The following is a 19,649-nucleotide window of genomic DNA, read 5'->3' as shown; positions in this document are numbered from 1 at the left end:
CACTCCTGATAGCACACCTTTAGTGTAGGTGTGGTGGTCAGCTGATAGTGCCAATCCCTCACAAGATTGCAGTGAAAATAGGACACTTGCTGACTTCTTTGATTGGCCACCAAACAGAGAGGACTGTGTGTACTTCACTGTACATTTTAGCGGACTGCCATTTGAAAATATATGTATTTCTTGGTTGAACATTTTAAAGAAATGCATTCGATGTTTAAAAAGTGCCGGGTTTGTGTAGTATGTCTTCTGACAATTTGGGGTCTTCAGTATTTTCTCTCCAACTTTTAGTAACCTCTCTGCTCTCTTGGATGTTATCTCTGCAGTTCTAAAATAAATACCAGCTATTATCAACTATTGCTAATGGAGAACTTAAATGCAGCGAGTAGAGTTCAGTAGAGCTGTGCTAAAACATGCGGGGGAGATGTGGCAATAATGTTGCACACTGAAATGCAGCCTTTTGAAAATGATAGCTCTGTTTGTAGAAATAACCATTTATTTTGTCACTGAACATGGTATAGTTCCACTTGTTGCGATCAACGTATTACCTCTGCCAAGGAGGTAATGATTTGGGCTTTGTTTGTGCGTTTATCTATTTATCTGATTGTCTCTCATCAGTGTAATTGAAAATCTACAGGCCTTGATTTTCATAAAACTTTGTGGAAACCTAGGAGAACCTATTACACTTTGTAGTAGATCCAGATCCCAGACAAGACGCACAAACTAAGTTTACCTTTTGCTAACATTGCAAGATACTGCATTTATGTGGTGTCAGACTAAACAAAACACTAAGAAATGGGACGATCAGAGGAGCATTCAAATGCAGCATTGGCCTTGGAAGAGATTCATGCTCCCAGTGTTCCATTGTCGTATTTAAAGAAATAATTGTAGGGCTTTGTTTTGACAGGGTGTCATTGAAAACATGCGTTTTCGAATCTGCATACACTTGAGCTGCGATCAATTGTCTGTCTGAGATTCTGTGATTTCCCTAATCATTTGAATGTGAATAATAAACCACGTTTGTTCTTTATAAAGCCTCTGATTGCATTGTTCTTCTAGGAAGAGATGCCAACAAACTCGTGAATACAAATATGTTATTTTTCTTTTTCTTTTTCGGTTTGGAAAAAAAAAGCTGTTGGTATGAGTAGAGTTGTGCACAAAGTTTCTACAGCAGGTATAATGTGAGCTAAATTAAATCAAAGTTTCTTGCTCTAGGTAGTTTGTTAACATAATGTCACACAACATTGCAAACAACTATACTACAGAGTTGTAGCGGCGCTCATGAACTCAAGCAGATTAGATGGAATAAATGCATTTCGGTATTGAGAGCATTTCCATTTAACAACACACAAATCAGCTTGAGAGAATGCAGCTTACCTTGGGTCATCGCACCCGACTCCATGGGAAGAGATCTAACTGAATCAGTGATTAAAAAAAAGGAAAAAAAGGAAAGGAGGAGTAGGATTGGTTCCCTCTGACTGAACACACCGTGATATATTCATCAATACTGCTGAAACCATGCAAGCAAGGCCGCAGATAGTTTAGCCGTTCTATTCTTGGAGAGGCAGATAGTGCCCCTCTTGTTAAATTCATCCGTCAATGCTGTTAGAGGGGGGAGATAAGAAGTAGAGCAACCCCCTCATGGAAGCAAGTCGAAGTCATATCGATCATTCGAGCCTTCATTTCAGCAGAATGGTTAAAAATGATTAGAGATCCGGAACTGAAGTTAATTCTCAGGGATTGACGCTCTATAACAAGAGTGTGACACAATCAATGTAAATGATCTGACACCCCTGCGCTATCAAACCAGCTCCGCTCATAGGCACAGGCTTAATCAAGGACTATCTGTCATTGTTTAAGAATTGCATTACAGCTGTCTGTAGAGACCTTACACTGTGCGTCCTGTCAAGTATCCCGCATATTGCTTTTTAATGCTCTTAGTTCTTTAAAATAAATAAATAATACTAAAATAGTGAGCTCTCTTGAATGGCAGACATTCTCCACTGTGTGTGATTTCGTAAAACATGCTCGTTTTGAATGTGGCTAAAATCAATATAGTAGTATAGTATTAACAATGAATCCCACGGCTAACACTACATACCATTATAGCTTTCTTCTTTCAGCTCATACAGTATGGTTTTCAAGGGTTCACATTCATAAGTAAGAATATGTTCCCTGAATATTTTCAGGGAACATATTCTAAGTTAGAAATACCTCAATTTGAGTTATTTTGACACAATTAACATGTGCAGTTGAATGGCTTGTTACATAAGAATAGACCATATTTGTTTGGTGTTATTATGGGAGAATAACTGTTCTTGTGGTACCACTGCATTATTAGGCCCATATTGAGCAGAGCATATTAAGACCAAAACTCATGTACAGCAACTTCCTTACTTGCTATAAATAAGCACTAATTAGAGGGTTATTGAGGAACAACTCTTAACTAATGGCCTATTACTTGTAGAATATGGTCATATAGAGTAAGGCATTAATAAGTGTTTTTTAATGACAAATAAAGAGCCAATATACTGCTAATATGCATCTTAATTAACAACTAGTTGATGGTGAATTTGTGTACCTTAATATAAAGTGTTACAGATTTTTATTTTTTATTTTTTTGTATTTTATAAACTACTGTCAACATTTCTCTTTGTTGGAAATCAACAGACACCTGGAATGGCTGCCATACATGTAAAGATACAGACTTAAGAAAAATCTGGAGTGGCATCTTATTTTTTTCGGAGCTGAATATGTATGAGTTGTGATGACACACCAACAAACCTTGGTTAACTAGACACGTTTGATGGCACTCAGGAGGCGGAGTTTGTGTTTGCGTGATGACTATTCTTGGGGCACAAAAGTTGATGGGAAATACTTTGCCACCTCCATTATCTGCCCAAACAATATTAGTTTTGTTGCTGATGATGCAACGTTAAATAAAGTGTATGCAAAGCAATACCTTTATAACAAATTACTGGTATGTTCTTAATGTTTGCAATCTGTTATGATGCACTGTGTAAAATTGAAACCTTTAAACAACATGCCTTTTTATACAGATGCTATTTTGAGATGTCAAAGTGGTAATAGCACAGGTGTGACAGATAAAGTAAACGATGGCTCTCCTGCATTTAGCCTCTGGTACTGTGCAGCCATCATAATAGTATTCATAACACCTGGGCTTGTCCTAAAATGAAATGTCAGATTGTCAATGAAAAAGGTCTATTTTGTGTTGCTTTTTCACAGATTAACTTTAAGTTTTAGTAAATGATTCTAAGTTGAGCAAAACATACTTTTCATTATTCACCCCCTGATGCTTAAATACAATTCTCAGCCCTTCTGGCACTTGGAGCTCAGTGTTCACGACAGATGCATAGAAGGATGGCAGTATTTTACTTGCTGCCCTTTTGTCAGAACTTGCCAGAGTCAGAAGAAAAGCGCAGCGATGTGATGTGTCAGAAACAATCGCAGCTCAGTACAATTTAGTGACGATAGAGCGGTACCAATATTTAACTTAACATCTGAATCACGGTGGATGAAAGTCACTGGGTTTAAAAAAAAAGTAGTTGCAACAGTAATCAGATTTCTCACTCTTTCCCTGCTCCAATGTTTCTTCCCCTTGGGAGTTGACATAGCTGCCCTTGCTTGAAGAACAACTGTTCTACACAAACATTGATCACTGTGATGTTTCACAATCCCTCCCACTCAGGCTCTCTAGTGAGAAGCATAACATTTCCTCCCTAAACTGTACTGTACCAGGAAAATAATCTTTTGTTTGCAACCTACATTACTCTGCACATAAGTTTGCAGTGATTTTCCACAACTGCAGATTGATAATATTGATGAAAAGCAAGGATGGGTGAGTTACCAGACACATTGCTGGTGAGCAACGCTGTGTTGTAGTAATCCTTTAACAAGCCCTACTTCCCTTCTCTTTGACATCTGGATATATGGTAGTATGTACCAGTATTAAGTAAATCAGGAAAGTGGTCTCATGGAGATTAAATGGCTTCTAAATGTTTTGTTTTAATTTAACTGTTTATCGCAGACAGTACATATTCTGATATTATAACAGAATGACAGAATGTGTTGCAAGCTCAGTTTTGAAGCTAGAGTGAAGAAACTGGCACCATATGAAACATGAGTTTAATCACTAAGAGAGAATACCAAGCATATAACAAACTGAAACAGAGCAAAGCATTTCAGCACCATTTCAGTGAAACGCTACATGAAAAAATTGATACTCCGAACTTACTCCACTTAAGAGATGTTTTGGAAACAGTGCTCTTGGCGATGGAGCTACCGCACTGACCAACGTTCCAGAGAGCTGCCGCAAGGAGAGGATGAAAGAACATGACTAAGGAAGGAGGAGTGTGAAAAATAAGAGGACACTGATAAGAAAGGCAAAAGAGGGTACATTTCCATGAATGGGTGTAGAAATGCTGATATCAGTAGGGTTTGAAGTTGTCTTTTTCTTTGAGTTCATAAGCACATTCAGCTACATTTTGCAGAAATACGAAACCAAGAATCTGATGGGTCAACTTCATTTACTTGAGTTTGAGCATTAATTACTTACTACTGTAAAATGACTTGGACCAACCATATTTTAAATAGTTCTGGCCTTGCCTTATGTTTGGAAATGTAAATCAACATGAATATGTTATGTTGATCAAACATCAGTGAGTTTGGACCCATAGTTGCTAAATTATGTTTACTTTATGTTGAAAAAGTTTCATGTCTTCTTTAACTTCATTAAGGATTTAACTTCAGGATTTGGGAAAAAGTCATCTGTAACAGATTCTGGCAATACGCCACAAGCAGCTCAAATCTGAAAAGAAATATAAAATATCAAAAGTGACATAACTTACCGAATGACACTTAACAACAACTGTCATAAGTATTCATTAATGTTTATGACAGGTGTCATGTCATGGTTATGACAATGTTATGTCAGTCTTATAAACACCCATTCAAGTAATGTGTTACCATAGCTACTTCTGCTATCTTGTAAAACATGATGAAAAAGATGATCTCTTTTTTTTGTGATTATACAAATGCACTGTGAATTTTTAACTTAATTTTTAGTTTGATTTGATTTCATTATAATGACATGCTATGAAGATTAGATTGTATACCCAACAGCCATATCTTAAAAGTGCTCAAACGCGAACAAGGGACTATGAAAAATAAAATCATACAAAATTACTTGGACAATTTTCTTTTTGCTTTTCTAACACATAATTACACCAGAATGCACACTCCAGATACCTGAGGGATATTAAGGTAGGCCTTAATTAGAAGCGCCTGAGACAGGGCAGCATAGAACTGCGTTTGTAAAAACGCAAAGGGAGACTCAGGGACTTCTACTTTGCATTTATGCAGCTTGCTGCTTCTCGCTGCTTGATTCTCTATCGCATTGCCCATCTTTTAAAACCACATACTTCCAAGTCAAGGGACATGTCCTTTTTTTCAAAGGCACAATTGGGGAACACAAAGTGCTCTATCATTTTTTGACCAATTATAGAATGGTCAATTGTTTAATGGTGCGTTCAAAAGGTCCTTGTCATCGTGGGGAAGTCACATAAGTCTTGTCACTACATAAATGCACAAACTGCACTGCAAAAATTGAGGCATGACGTTAATGGTCATGTGTGCATTGTTTCTTATGAAATGTCACAGTTTATAATGTCAAATTGATTTAGTTACAAAGACATTGTCACTATGTGCATAAGGCACCTGGTAAAAGGCACACTCAGTACAACACATTGAAAAACACAGTCATTGTGGTGAGAGCATGCACTGAAATGACTTGGGTTTAATTCTTGTTGGAAGTTTTTTTTAAAATAATGACTCAAATCATCATTATGTTATATGTGTTATATTAATCACACTTAACATCACAATACTTTCCACTTTGCCAAAGTAAACTACTGTCCCTGTCGTTCACAGCTTTTGAGTTTGAAGCAGATGAACAGACATGTGCTGCCTTAAATAGACGCTCAAGCATACACACCATGTGTTGCCAATTGGACCATACCATGTAGTGCATGGGTATGGGTGACAAAAATGTCTGATGAACTTAAATGTCATTGTTCAGAGCTTTAATTGGTTAAATTAGTATAATGATTACTTTGAATAATTTAAGCCACCAATACTTGGGGGGGTGTGTGACAGTGGCTGTAGAGCAGAGAGGTATCTGTGAAACATTTTCTGAAAGCTGTATCTACATATGCTTTTTTTTTGTGTTCTTTATTGTTGCTGTCATGAACGTTTCTTCATGTAGTGTTTTGCTTGTTTTTTAAAATTATCTTAAACTACTTTAAAAAAATAAAAATAAAAAACAAGTTGGCTTGAGTCGCAAACACATATATTTAAGTGTTTTTATTTACAGAACATTTGAAAATGCCAAATTACATGGATGTCCAGTCCACAAATAGAATGGTAAAAAGAATAGGTACCTGTCTGGTCATCAGCCACCGTTAGAACCCCCCCCCCAATAATTGATGGCCAGAGGCTTGAAGCCCAAAAATAAGAGACCACTTCAGCATTATCATTTTCTCTTGTTTTACAATTTATTATGTGCCACAGATTGTTGTATCGTACAGCTAAGTAACACACCTACATGCTTTCCAGTGGCTATCATTCCAAGCAAACAAAGTGATGGAAAATGAACAAAAAGTTGATATTCCCAGTATCATCATGAAGCCCACTCCACCTCCCCGACCCCCCTTCGGCTTTTTTCAGACTACAACTGAATCCTGTTTGATACAGCAATGTCAGCCAATGATTGACATTTGCTTAGTGTCCCACTCTTGCCAAGGCAGTTAAAGGACAGTTAAAGGCTCGGGGCTCTGAGCAGGAGTCCATGTTAATGACGATCCCCTGCTGTGGCAAAAGCAGTCTTAGAACAGCTCATTTGGCTCCATCTTACTAATCACGGATCCATGGCTCCACCGGGTGTAATTGAGGGAGTATACTTGACTGGAGAAAAAACCCCTTTGGATTTCAAAAGTGCAAACAACGAATGATCTTTCTGCCTCATTGCAATTGAAAATCCAACGAGAGGCTGGGTATTTTATCTTGTTATGAGTCCCCCCCGGAGCGGATACGCTCCCAAATATCACGTCGTCTTCAGAGCGTCATAACTTCTCAGCAGTTTGAGCTCGAGACATTGGATGCCTTCACAGCCAATCGGAGTATCTGTTCAGAGGGTTCGGTGTAAACCACTATCAGCAACTACATTCTCCACAGGGAAATGTGTGCTGTGAGACACAATATTCCCATGAATACCCTATTCTGGTTCAAAGCATGCCAGGTTCCCCTGTGTGTGACTGTGGACAGGAACTGCCATGATATACATCATCTTTAGACATACAAATTAGCAGGAGAAAGATTCCTGTCAAAAAAACGCCCATTGACACTATTCATGAGAATGGGCCTAACTCATGTACAGAAGAAGTTAGAAGCTTCTGATCACTTCTGGCACAATCCCAACAAATGTGGGCAACTTTCTGTTTTGAATGTTTTTTTTACAGTGCTATGGTCAGCAGTTCTGTTTTAATGAAATAAGTTACAAATTCAAGCTGCGTTTTTAGATTTGTTTGTTTCATGGGCAGAAATCTACGGTGGTGTATTGCTATCACACTAAAAAAAAAAATAAGGCTCAGTATCAAGTAATAACGTGAAAGTTTCTTGTTATAACAAGATCTTTTTCACGTTTAAACAAGATAAGTATCACGTTATAACGTGAAATTATCACGTTATTTCATGATAATTATATTTTCACGTTATAACGTGAAATTATCACGTTATTTCATGATAATTATATTTTCACGTTATAACGTGAAAATATAATTATCACGTTATAACGTGATAATTATATTTTCACGTTATAACGTGAAAATATCACGTTATAACGTGATAATTATTTTTTTTTTTAGTGTGATAGCAATACACCACCGTAGAAATCCCATATTATAGTGTATAGGAGTTTTTAATGAGTGTCATATAACCTTACCTGAGGTTCTGCTGATTTCTGGGAGGTGTTAAAATTGATTATATATTAAAATAAAAAAAGATCGTTTACAAGGCAAAAAATACAAATATACAAAAACGGAAATCTCCTAATGTGGGTCTCATAGGGTTAAAACTCACATGAGTATTTATGTAGACACCTTCAATGACATTGTTTGTGGTTGTTTCTGCAATTAGTTTAGCTAACTGGTTTATGTGTTTAATTCGTTTTGATAGCACAGACCTCTTTAAGGCCTTGGAGTTATAACACATGCAGCAAACCTGGCCATTAATAAAATATAGGATGTATTTAAAGGCATCAACCACTGCAGCAACTTTTGTTTCTTTTCAGGTCTTTTAAAGTTGAGCTCAATAAAAACTGCAATTAATCAAAACCAATGACTTCCTGAATTGTCTGCTATAACATTAAATGTGTTTATATAATAGTCTAAATCATAAGAACCACTGCCATGTCCTTTTTCTCAAAACATGTCTTAAAGTTAGTAATAAACCCTCATGTTTTGTGGATGATTTGGAACCATGAAAGTATGTTTTTTTCCATTTTATTATGCATACACAAGCATCACAAGCTATTTGGTTTGCAGTCGTATTCATAGCGAGGGAAGCAGTGGAGGACATCAATCAAAAGGTTGACGGCTGTAGTCACGGTGAGTTCATAACTCACCAGAACCTGTGCTGTTTCTCATAAACCCAGCTGCTTCCTGTTGAAAAGAGGATGTTGCAAAAACTGTGCTTCCCCCTGTTTGTTTTCACGGGAAACATTAAAGAAAGTTATTACCAATATGCATTTAGTCCAGGAAGGCTAATGTGAAGTGAAACAAACAACAACAAAGGTATGTAAAGGTAAAAGATTTCACAACAGAAACAACAGGGCACATAATCATTTTTCAATTTTGAGTACATGTACTGCTCCAACACATTTTACATACAGTAATAGGCTAAAAGCCAGGACATTTCCAAACATCTCAAATTGGTTGACCAATCACAATCAGGGCTGGGCTCTGGTTTCAGACAGAGAGTGAAAAGAGGTGCTACAGCATTGGCAATATGAGAAAAATAAAGACCTCTTTGCACATTAAAGCATGTACTTATGTTACAGCACAACATTCTAATATTAATTTGCACATGAGCATAATAGGGCCCCTTAAACAGCTTTAATGTTATATTCATTTTTACTGCATCAACTTGATCCATTTTATCTTTTGTTGATGTTTTATTAATACCCGACATGAACCTGAGTAGAGGTTTAACCAGCCTGAACTGAAAACACCTGTGTAAGCCTTTTATCACAACATGCAGTGAGGTTAACACGCTGCTGTTGCTCCCCATCATAAAACATCTGATGCAGAACGGGATATTGTGCAACCTCTCTGTAACTCACTCACTGCCATGCCTTACATGCATTTCAAAACAACCCTTATGAATATTTTATGCCAGTCCCAAGGGAAAGCTTTTTGCAAAGCAATCAGACATTGGCCGCTTGTTTAATCACAGCTGGCTGTAAGGAGAGGAAGAACAGACCCGTTTGTATACCCATCAAAATTGTTTTTCCGTAAATATTTTTGCCCTATTGCCTTTCGAGCTCTCATGGTCATACGCACAGCGACTGTGAGCGACATTTGCACAGGCTTGTGGGTAAGGCCTGGGTCAACTTGCAAATCAATCTGCGTGTTTTATGTAACATGATGGCATGTCTTTTACACTCCAGCACAATGAAGAGTGTGTCAGCAATGTCAACAGGATGTCAATCACAAAAAAATATACTAAATTGACTTTAGAATACATTCTTGTTACTGTCAAAAGATAATTGGATTGATCTATGGGAAACAGAAACACCATGGCATTTAAAAACAAACACCATTGAGTTGGGCTGTGGATGGCTGATACAGTATTGATGTTGATATTTTAAGACTGAAGCTTTGTATTTGCCAGTATTGTGGCTGATGCTCAATATGTCTGAATATTGCAGCATTGTAAACAATAGGAATCTAATGTTTAACCAGAAATGTGCTCTGATCAAGGTAGATATCAATATGGGAAATAATTACTAGAGGAAATGAAAGCTCTCCTATGAAACCCACATTTTCAGTGAAGCCTTATAGGGAAGACTAGCCTGGTAACACATGATGAAAGAATCACGTTGCGAAAATAGCAATGGAATAAAAAGACATTAAATGTTTTTGGTTTTTTTTAAAGATCATTGATCATTTAGATCAGGGGTGCCCATCTACGGCCCGAGGGCCAAATGCGGCCTGCAGGCCATTTTGAATCGGCCCTCAGCTAATTCTAAAAGTATATTGGAATATGGCCCACAAGTTAAACTTCTGCTTGTCTTGTATTGTACTTCTCAAATATATATGTTAAAATATATTAATGAGCTCAATTTTCAATTTAGTCATTTTCGAATTTAAACCATTTTCTAACAAATCTTAGTTGATAATAAAAAAAAAAACAATAACTTATTTCCATAACAAGCTTGAAATGTAACCTTCATATTTACTCTTATTATCAGCAATCTGAGGCTTCTGTTTTAAGGAATGAGCTGCCAACAACATTAATGAAACACTAAAGACAGATGGGATGCTGGGCTGTTTTTTTCGCGCATTATTCACCTACATTTGATTTGTTTTGCTAACTTATAACTTAACTTATGAGACAATATTCACCTCTGTAAGTGGCCCAGCTCTCCGTATATTTTTCTGTATGTGGCCCTCGGTGAAAAAAGTTTGGACACCCCTGATTTAGATACATTAAACTCCTGGTTTTACTATTTTCAACCACTTATATCATTAAATGGGATAAATAAATTGTAGGACAGATATGAATTCACACAAGAATCATAATAATTGTTACTTTTATTATCATTGTGATATTATATCTATCCTGTGTTTACCCCTTTGCTGTTGCTGCTAAGACACGTCATTCTAGATAAACAAAGGTCCATCTTATCTTATTAAATGATCAACCTATGATTATCATTGGAAATATAAACATATATATATACATATATATATAGATCATGAAAATATCGTCATCTGTAAACAAGGACTAAACAATGCAGTAGGCTCCACACCTTCCACATTGCGCATGGCCATTTCATTTATTGGATATTTACTTTTTATTATTATTGCAAATTAGCCTAGCCTATTTCATCCATTTTATATTCCCACTGAAACAATGTTAACCTCGATGAATGTTCTTAAATAAACAAAGCAATGAGTATGAGCATAAAATGTAATGAAACAAAACATTGATTAGTGAAGCATTGAGCAAATTATAAAGGCATATCAGTAATTTTCTGCTAGAATGCTTCTGACGCAGTGTTTCTTCCTTTCAAAAGGAAGACTAATAGGACATATAAATATACTTTCACATAAGCCATAGTTTATAATACTATAAAACTGATTAGGTAAGAGGTTATAAAAAGGAGACAGTTCAATTTACACAATTAGGTGGGAAGTGTTTACGTCAGCTGAAAAATCCCTTCTAATGACATCATACACTGACTGGTTGAACAAACACACATGCGAGAATAAAACAAACTTGAAAGATAAAGAGGCCATAGATTTCTGTCCCTTCCTGTCCTGTCCTCCCTCTGCCTCAGGGCCCTGAGCGATGGCTCTCAGTAACTTATGTGACGGGGAAGTTATCGCCATGATTGATGGAGCCCCAAAGGAATCGATGGCATGCATGCCCCCCGACAGGGAGAAAATGCCTACATATTTCAGGGCCATTAACTGACCACAGTTACCATACTCGGGGCAATGTTTCTCAATTTGACCTGCCTCCTCGTATCAGCAGGTACTGTGGGCAGATATGAAAAGATCTGAAAATCAGATACTGAATGCAAAGGTGCACCGCATCTGCTGAAAGAATCTGACGCGGTCCATTTATCGGGTCAAAGGAAATTTGTTAGCAGCGTCTGCTAGATCTCTACTATCCCATTTTTTAAGTGATAGTGTTTACAGGCAGGCTAGATGATTTATGACCTTGCCTCCCACAATCGTATATCTCTCTTCTACTCTTAGAAACCACATGTAAAGCAAAGTCAATTAAATGAATGGGTGACATGGTGTTTTATCAGGCGGGGCAACATCACAAATGGAGGAACTTCCTTGGTCAGTCATTTGACCTTTAATTATCTTCCCTCAAAACTGGATTAGATAAAGCTTTGCACTCAATGAAAACATCTATCCTTTCAATTACTCTGGCCCCTTGATGAAGAGGAGGAGGGATTACATTTGAAAGAAGGCTAGAGAAAAAAAAAAAGGTTTGGACCTTTCTTGTAATTGTAGGATTAGGCATGTTATTTTAAATGCAATGGTTATTTCAAAGTAATGTTTGATGTTATCTGTATCCAATTTTTTCATTATACAACTCTGTCCGTGTCTGTTTTAGGCTTTTCAAACCCTGGCTATTGATACTATTATTTTAAGTGACCCTAATAATGCTTTTTGGGGTTTTTCCTACCATTATACGTGTGATATAGGTCTTTGTAAATGGTCTGCAAAGGCAAAATACCAAAGTTCATGACAGAGGAAGTTTCTCTCCCACACACTCCCCCCCCCCCCCCCCCCCCACACACACACACACTTGAAATGCCTACATTTGAATGCTCTCTTTACTTCTGTAATATAATTACATCGCTATGTAACACTCGCCCTTCCAATGGCTAGTGCTCAAACTCATTGTCCTTGATAGGCTAAGGGATGGGACATCTCTAAGCGGTTAACCAATCACAACAGAGTCAGCTAGCTAACCAATCAGATCAAATTGGGCTCTGGTTTTCGACGGAGGGTGAAAAGAGGTGCTTGAGCACAAGCAGTATGAGAAAAGAGCTTGTTGTGCAATAAAGTATTTACACATTTCACAATGAACATAAGGATACGTTTTCTTAAACAACAATGTCAAGCTATTTTGTCTCAGATGTTGCGTGTCCATGGACTCAAATGACAATATTATGATCCCATAGCAAATTCAGAAGGACTAATAAAGACAACTAACATTACATGGTATTTACATTATGAGAACTCACTAATGTCATTCACTAGGATAAATGAATAATTAGTCAGTCTGTTTGTTCATTACTCTAAATAGTCAAGAAAATATATGTTTTCAGATTTTCTTGGTTGTTAAACAGACCTTCTGTTTAAATAAATCCCTCATTTAAAATGTCAAATTGTCCTTTGTTCAAATTAAGGCTTACAAAATTGTTTGCCTGATGTTAAATTAACTATTGCTTACAAAACTAATATAGTTTAGATTAGACCATCAGAAAGAAAAGAAGACATGAACAAAAATAAAACTACACAAATTGACAGTAAGAGGGAAACTCCATTTCAGATCTGACAGTACATGAAAACCCCAAAAGGCATAATACTGAAATTAATCACTTTTAAAATAAAATAATAATTAATATTTTTTATTGAAAGCAATGGCACTGTTAACAAAATAAACAAAGCAGATCAGAGGGCCAATAAGGACCTTCCAAGGGACAGCAACGCATTATTGTCGCAACACACATTATGATATTTCCTCCTTGGCATTGCATGCCATTATGAGGCAAGAGCAGCTGGGGCTCTATTAATTAACTTGGCAGTGGCAACGTTTGGTTTTTGTTCAGCAAAGGGGGCACAAGGGTGTTTTAGGGATGTTAAATTAGTGCTCTGGAAAAGGGGAACGCTTGCACCAGATTCAGGGAAAATTACAGCCAGTCAAACCACGAGGGAAAGAACCTCTTCTGGAAGTGCTATGTAATTTAACATGGCTGTCAATCTCAGCTCCTAAAGGACCCCTAAATCCCTGCTCTGTAGTGAGGATAAAACAACAACGGGAGAGATTGGCAACAGCTCTGTGAACGTTCTCCAAAACCCTGAAAAACAGGTGTACAACATTCAAATTCTAAATATATGTAAATGACTGAAAGTCTTGAAGACAGGCCAAATTGCCATGTTCAGTTTCACGGTAAATGCACATATTTATGTAATGTGTGGAACAAATAAACCCACATTATGTTACAGAGGCAAGTAATTATAAAACTGACTTTAATTTCCGACTGAACTCTTCACCGGTGCAAAAAAAAAAAACCCTGACCTTTCCTTGCTTTCGGGTTGATGACGATATTAAAAATATTCTATTTCTGGTTCTATGTACTTTGGGGACTCATTAAGTCAGTTCATTTTACTTTACAAAAGCAAAGTTTCAAAATCTTTCGGCAGCTGTAATATTTGTTGACAATGTGAAAACACTGTGTCAATGTAAGCAACTAACAGAGAATTATAATGAAGTTTAGATATATATTTGGAAGTACTGGGAAAAATTGTGTAGTTTAAATTTCACAATGATTATCTATTATTTATAATCATTGACATTAGTGACATGCATGGACAAAACAACACATTTAACCTGTCTATTATGTTGCCATGACATTATTAATTTCAGACCACTTCAGTCCCCTGATTACCATTTATTTACAATCATCGCATCAACTTAACTTGCAACAACACCCATATAAAAACAGCGCACTGAAGTGTTTACAGAAATGTGAAAGATTAGACTCATAATATTTTATTTGTATTTTTTGTTTTATTACATGAAGTTCACTGAAAGGGGAAATAGGACTAATAAGTTGAGGATGAAAAAGTTGTATTTTTGAAAATATTTTGTTCACCGGTCCGCCCACTCCGAGGTTTAAGAGTTAAAGGATGCATTTCCTAAGATCTTTCTTTAAACATTTCGAATAATGAAAAAATACTTTTGAAAACGTCTTCCAAATGTGTTTAGTATATTTACTCTCAACTTTAGTTTCATGTTCTTCACTCATTTTTTTAATGTGACATGTGTAATGCACTGTAAATGTACTTTCATCTGTATGTTCCAAGGCAATTATCATGTAATGTAATTATCATGTTGAACACAGTCCAAGTTTAATTAACAAAAGAGTAAGAAATCTTATGGAGAAGTTTTGTGGTATTTATGAGCTAAATCACTTACAGTATGTGAACCTACAGTAAAAAACGTATCTCATTGAGGAGGGACTTTTGTTTAAAGATCATTTAATGAAACATGATGATATAAAATAAATGTCAATTTTCTTTGCCGATTGGACCACAATCCTGATATCGTATATGTTAAGGGGGAAGAGCAGCCATAACATTAACGCCTCAATTCATAGTGACTGCATTAGAGAGGAGAATAATGTTAAACTTCTGCATCACAATGAATAGCTGCTGAAGATTTTGGTAAGATGTATTTGGTGAAGAGTGGACACCCATAATGATCTGATGATATGCAGCTGAGGATTGAATGAATGAATAGCCAGTCTTCATGACTAAACTTACACTCTAGCTTCATTGCAGGAGTAGGTAAACAGTACATCATTGATTGATAATCTTAGATTTAAAACATATCAGTAAAGTTGAACACAAAAACAGAATTATTGACTTGCAGCACATATTTTTAAAGACATTTAATAAGATAACTTAAATTAGCTTTAAAGAACAGTTGACTAGACTGTTTTTTTCATGGTTTCCATGAGTAAATTAAAATAGGAAGGACTGGTTTTTGCTCTGTGGCCAAAAGAAGCAAATCCATTTTGCTAAGCCCCGCTGTAATTGAAGTAATTAATTTGGGCAAACGGGAGGGTATTATGGTAATGTCTAAAAAAAGAAATCAATTTCTCTGCATAATGTGGGAAGTGCTGGTTTTCGTAATACTTCAATAAGGAGAGCCAGGTTTTAGCTATGCTTTTAACGTGTGTGTGTTTAATTAGGGCTCATGGTCCACATACTAAATCCATAAGTGCAAATGTTGAGATCTGCCTGCTGCTTTTTAGACACTTAAACATTCCCTTTTGTCGAATAAATAATTCTCTTCATCGCATCAAGTTATAGCTCAAGGGTAATTCAACTCATGCTCACACCTATTGTCCAGCATTCTGGCTTTTCTTTCATCCTAAGAAAAATCATTTTCACAGAGTGACTTGGTACATGACTCACTGTGATAAAACCTACCTTAACCATAACTGTTGACATGGTAACGACTTCCAGCAGAATCAATATGTATTCAAGCAGAGGCACATTATGATATTGATTCAAATCAGTACCCGTATAAAAGTCTTCCATAACACGTTTCTGTGGCATCTTCTTGTTTCGATTCACTGATAAAAAATAAAAAGGAAGCCGGAGATTTTGACATCTTTAATGAAGGAGGAAGAATCAACACCAGACTGGGTAGACAGTGCTCCCGCCAGCTCATCCCTGACAAATTAACTGTGGACAACACAGTGCCAAAGCCATCACTGCTTCGACAGCTTAAGTAGAGGTAGGTGTAATAAATGATTCACTATAGTCCTGAGAAGTAGGGTGCCAATTTGTAATGTCCTCCAAATGCCCAAGCACCTCTGCCTACAGCCACAGAGCTTACAGATTTGTCTGAAACCAGCCGTAAATTTAATTTTAATGGTGCGACACCTTTCGCTGAGTCATGCACTTTCCCCTCTTCTGCGCTTTTGCCCACTCCTTTGCTTTTCCCAACGCTGTCACAAAACAGTCTTTCTCTCTTCCCTGTATTATCTCTGTCAGCAGAGGGCCAATGGATCTTTCAGGCCAAGCTGGGAAATACAGATAGTGACAGGGGTAATGTGGACCGGGTCACTTCACATGCCTTTACTTGTCCTCTTCTTTCAACGCTCAATCCTCTGCAAACCACATGCTGGGAATTTATCTGTACGACTTCCCCTCAGATTTGTGTCATCTGTTCACTCACTTCGAAACTGCAACAACATGTTAGATATGAAGAATACACAAAGGGAAAAAAATGACCAGACAATTATTCAATTTTCCAACACTGCGCAGTTGCAGAAAGATAAATATATATTTGTTTGAATTTAGAAACCCACCTCCAAAGCCTAAATCATAAAGTGTTGCTGGGAGGAAATGCCCTAGATTTTTTTCATATACCAAATAAAATCTGACGTAAGTTATGCTTAAAGGGAGCAAAATCTAAGAAACATGAGATATCAATCTGCTGCCTTTTGTAAGGCTGGCCTAAGGCCTTTTTCACGACCCAGGCAGAACAGGATTCCAACACCACATTGTCGTCCCTCTCTTTAAATTGACATTGGCTGAATAATAGTGAATAAGTAAACTCAAATCAAGCAAGATGGTTCAACATGTACTTTATGTTCTGCCATTCTGTATGACCTTTTGAAAATACCAAATCTGCCACCTCTCCCTTGGGCAGAGTCCGTTGGCTCAGCGTCTTATCAGCTCATTGAAAAATGTCAAGTAAAAGCAACGAGCGGCTATTTCTTTTTGTGGTTAAATTGCAAAAAAGATGGTTCAATCTGAGAATTAATTTCTCAAAACGTATGCACGGCAAAGCTCAATGCTATCAATATTAGAATAAATCTTTCATAAGAGGCATGTGAAAACCTGTTCTTTTAGAAATTATGTTGATATGCAAAATAATACTAATCTGTTTTCCCCATTATGTACTGATGATATTTAATAATTGCTGGAGGGAAAATGTTCACAAGCTTGGAAGTCAAAGGAAGTTAGTCAGGGTCGATGATTGGGGTGGGTATACACAGTGGAAGTCTGTATTATTAGGACTGGTGTTTGCATACTGGGTGATTTTAGCTAACAATTGCTAATATAATACTTCCTGTTTCAAACTTTTAAGTTACTCTGGGGTTTTCCTGTATAACACCAGGTCAAGGATCATTCCCTAACCTTGACTTAATACTGTGAGTGCCTCAAACAAACGTAATAGTGTTAGATAATGTTTACAGTAAGTTGCTAGGAAAAGCTCAATATACCGTCCTTCTAGGGCATTGCGTTCCAAGAATGCAGGGTTATTGGTTGTTCCTAGAGTCTCTAAAAGTAAAAATACAATGGGAGCCAGAGCCTTTTGCTAACAAGCTCCTCTTCTGTGGAATCAGCTTCCAGTTTGTGTTCGGGCGGCAGACCCCCTATCTGTTTTTAAGAGTGCGCTTAAGACCTTCCTTTTGATAAAGCTTATAGTTAGGGCTGCTTAGAACAAACCCCTAGTTTTACTGCTATAGGTTTAGACTGTCCGGGGAAATCTTAACTCTCTCTCATCTCTCTCTGTACCAGTTTACTCTTGTGTTCGAAATAACCCAGTTTCCCTGAACAATTCATTTTGGTGTCCGACTACACCTGGATCACAAGTTGTTGCTGTGGCTGTTGCTGTGGTCCTGAGTCCTGGATCCTGAGCTCTGGACCCTGAGTAGCGGATCCTGAATCATAGCTGTGCATGTTGGTCTGGTCCTGCCTGATGCTCACCTTACTGCTTCTTTGATGGCACCCAAAGGATTGTTGACATCCACCTAGATACTAATAACATGACTACCAGGATTAACTTTTCCTAAAATGTTGTATAAGATGTTTCAGAAGTGATGAAAAATGCTTTGGCTGAAATATTTTCTTCATGGAAAAAAAAAGGCTGTCTGAATCCTTTCCAGATCCCTCCTGAACAAATTATATAGAATATTACATTTTATTGGAAACCCTAAGCTATAAGCTATATTTCTTTAATGCATGGACATTAAATTTGTTTTAAAAATGTATAAATTGGTTCATTAACTTTAATGCATGCATTAGGCAATGCATGTACAGTATAAAATACAATGTAATATAAAGTGTCTGCAGACAGAGGTCAACCCAATATTCAAAGGAGTGCAATCAGGACTGTGGGCTAATATCTTAAGTAGAACATTGCTATTAAAAAGAGACTATGATGGGCAGGATATTATCATGCAATGTTATTGCTGAGGGTCATGTCTTGTGGAGCTCTTTGAAAGATGACTCATCCCTTTGGTAAATAGCCTTTTTAGTAACCTGGTGTATGTTGATAACGTCTGTTTACTTCGCACTGAAATACAAAATCAAGTCTCTCCTGTGCGCCTGTTTGGGGCTGCCAAAGTGCAAAACCAAACACTGCACGAGACAGATATTCTCAGACTCATGGTAGTCAAACATTTACATCAAAACACAAAATGCAGGCTCAGCAAGAGTATATTTAACACCATCAATGTCGAATAAAACAGGTGGAAGCTATTGAAAACGCACACCAGCTGCACGGTGTGACAATAGCCTTCTGACTTCACCTTCGAGGGCTGATGTTGAGGAGTGGGGCTTTCCTTCCCGTGTCTGTAGACAAATAGTGTATTTTCTTGTTTTCGGTGAGTGCACACAGACCACCCCCAACAAATAGTGTTGATATGAGTTCCCTCATACAAAGACAAGCTCTGCTGTTGTATTAAAAAGAGGAGGCAGTGTATGCGGGTATGGCCATGGGGGAGTTTTTTCTTTCATCAAGGAGGTCAGCCCCTCAGCAAGAGCTTGTTGCTGCCTAGCAGTTTATCTGCCATACATCATTGGTGATGGATGGGTAATGGAGAAGCCTTAGCCTTCTCATTCATAGCACTATATCATTTCTGATAAATCTCCAACCTATCTGTTCAGTGGGTTTCAATGATAGGCTTCCTCCCTACACTCCACATACTCAAGGTAGAAAGGAACACAGGTCCATCCATATCTTGCCTCTCAATACCCCATTTATTTTTTTAGAAGAGGACTGACTGATAATATCTG

The sequence above is a fragment of the Eleginops maclovinus genome, chromosome 9, assembly GCF_036324505.1.
Source record: "Eleginops maclovinus isolate JMC-PN-2008 ecotype Puerto Natales chromosome 9, JC_Emac_rtc_rv5, whole genome shotgun sequence".
NCBI lineage: Eukaryota > Metazoa > Chordata > Actinopteri > Perciformes > Eleginopidae > Eleginops > Eleginops maclovinus.
Note: the sequence above shows the minus strand (reverse complement) of the source record.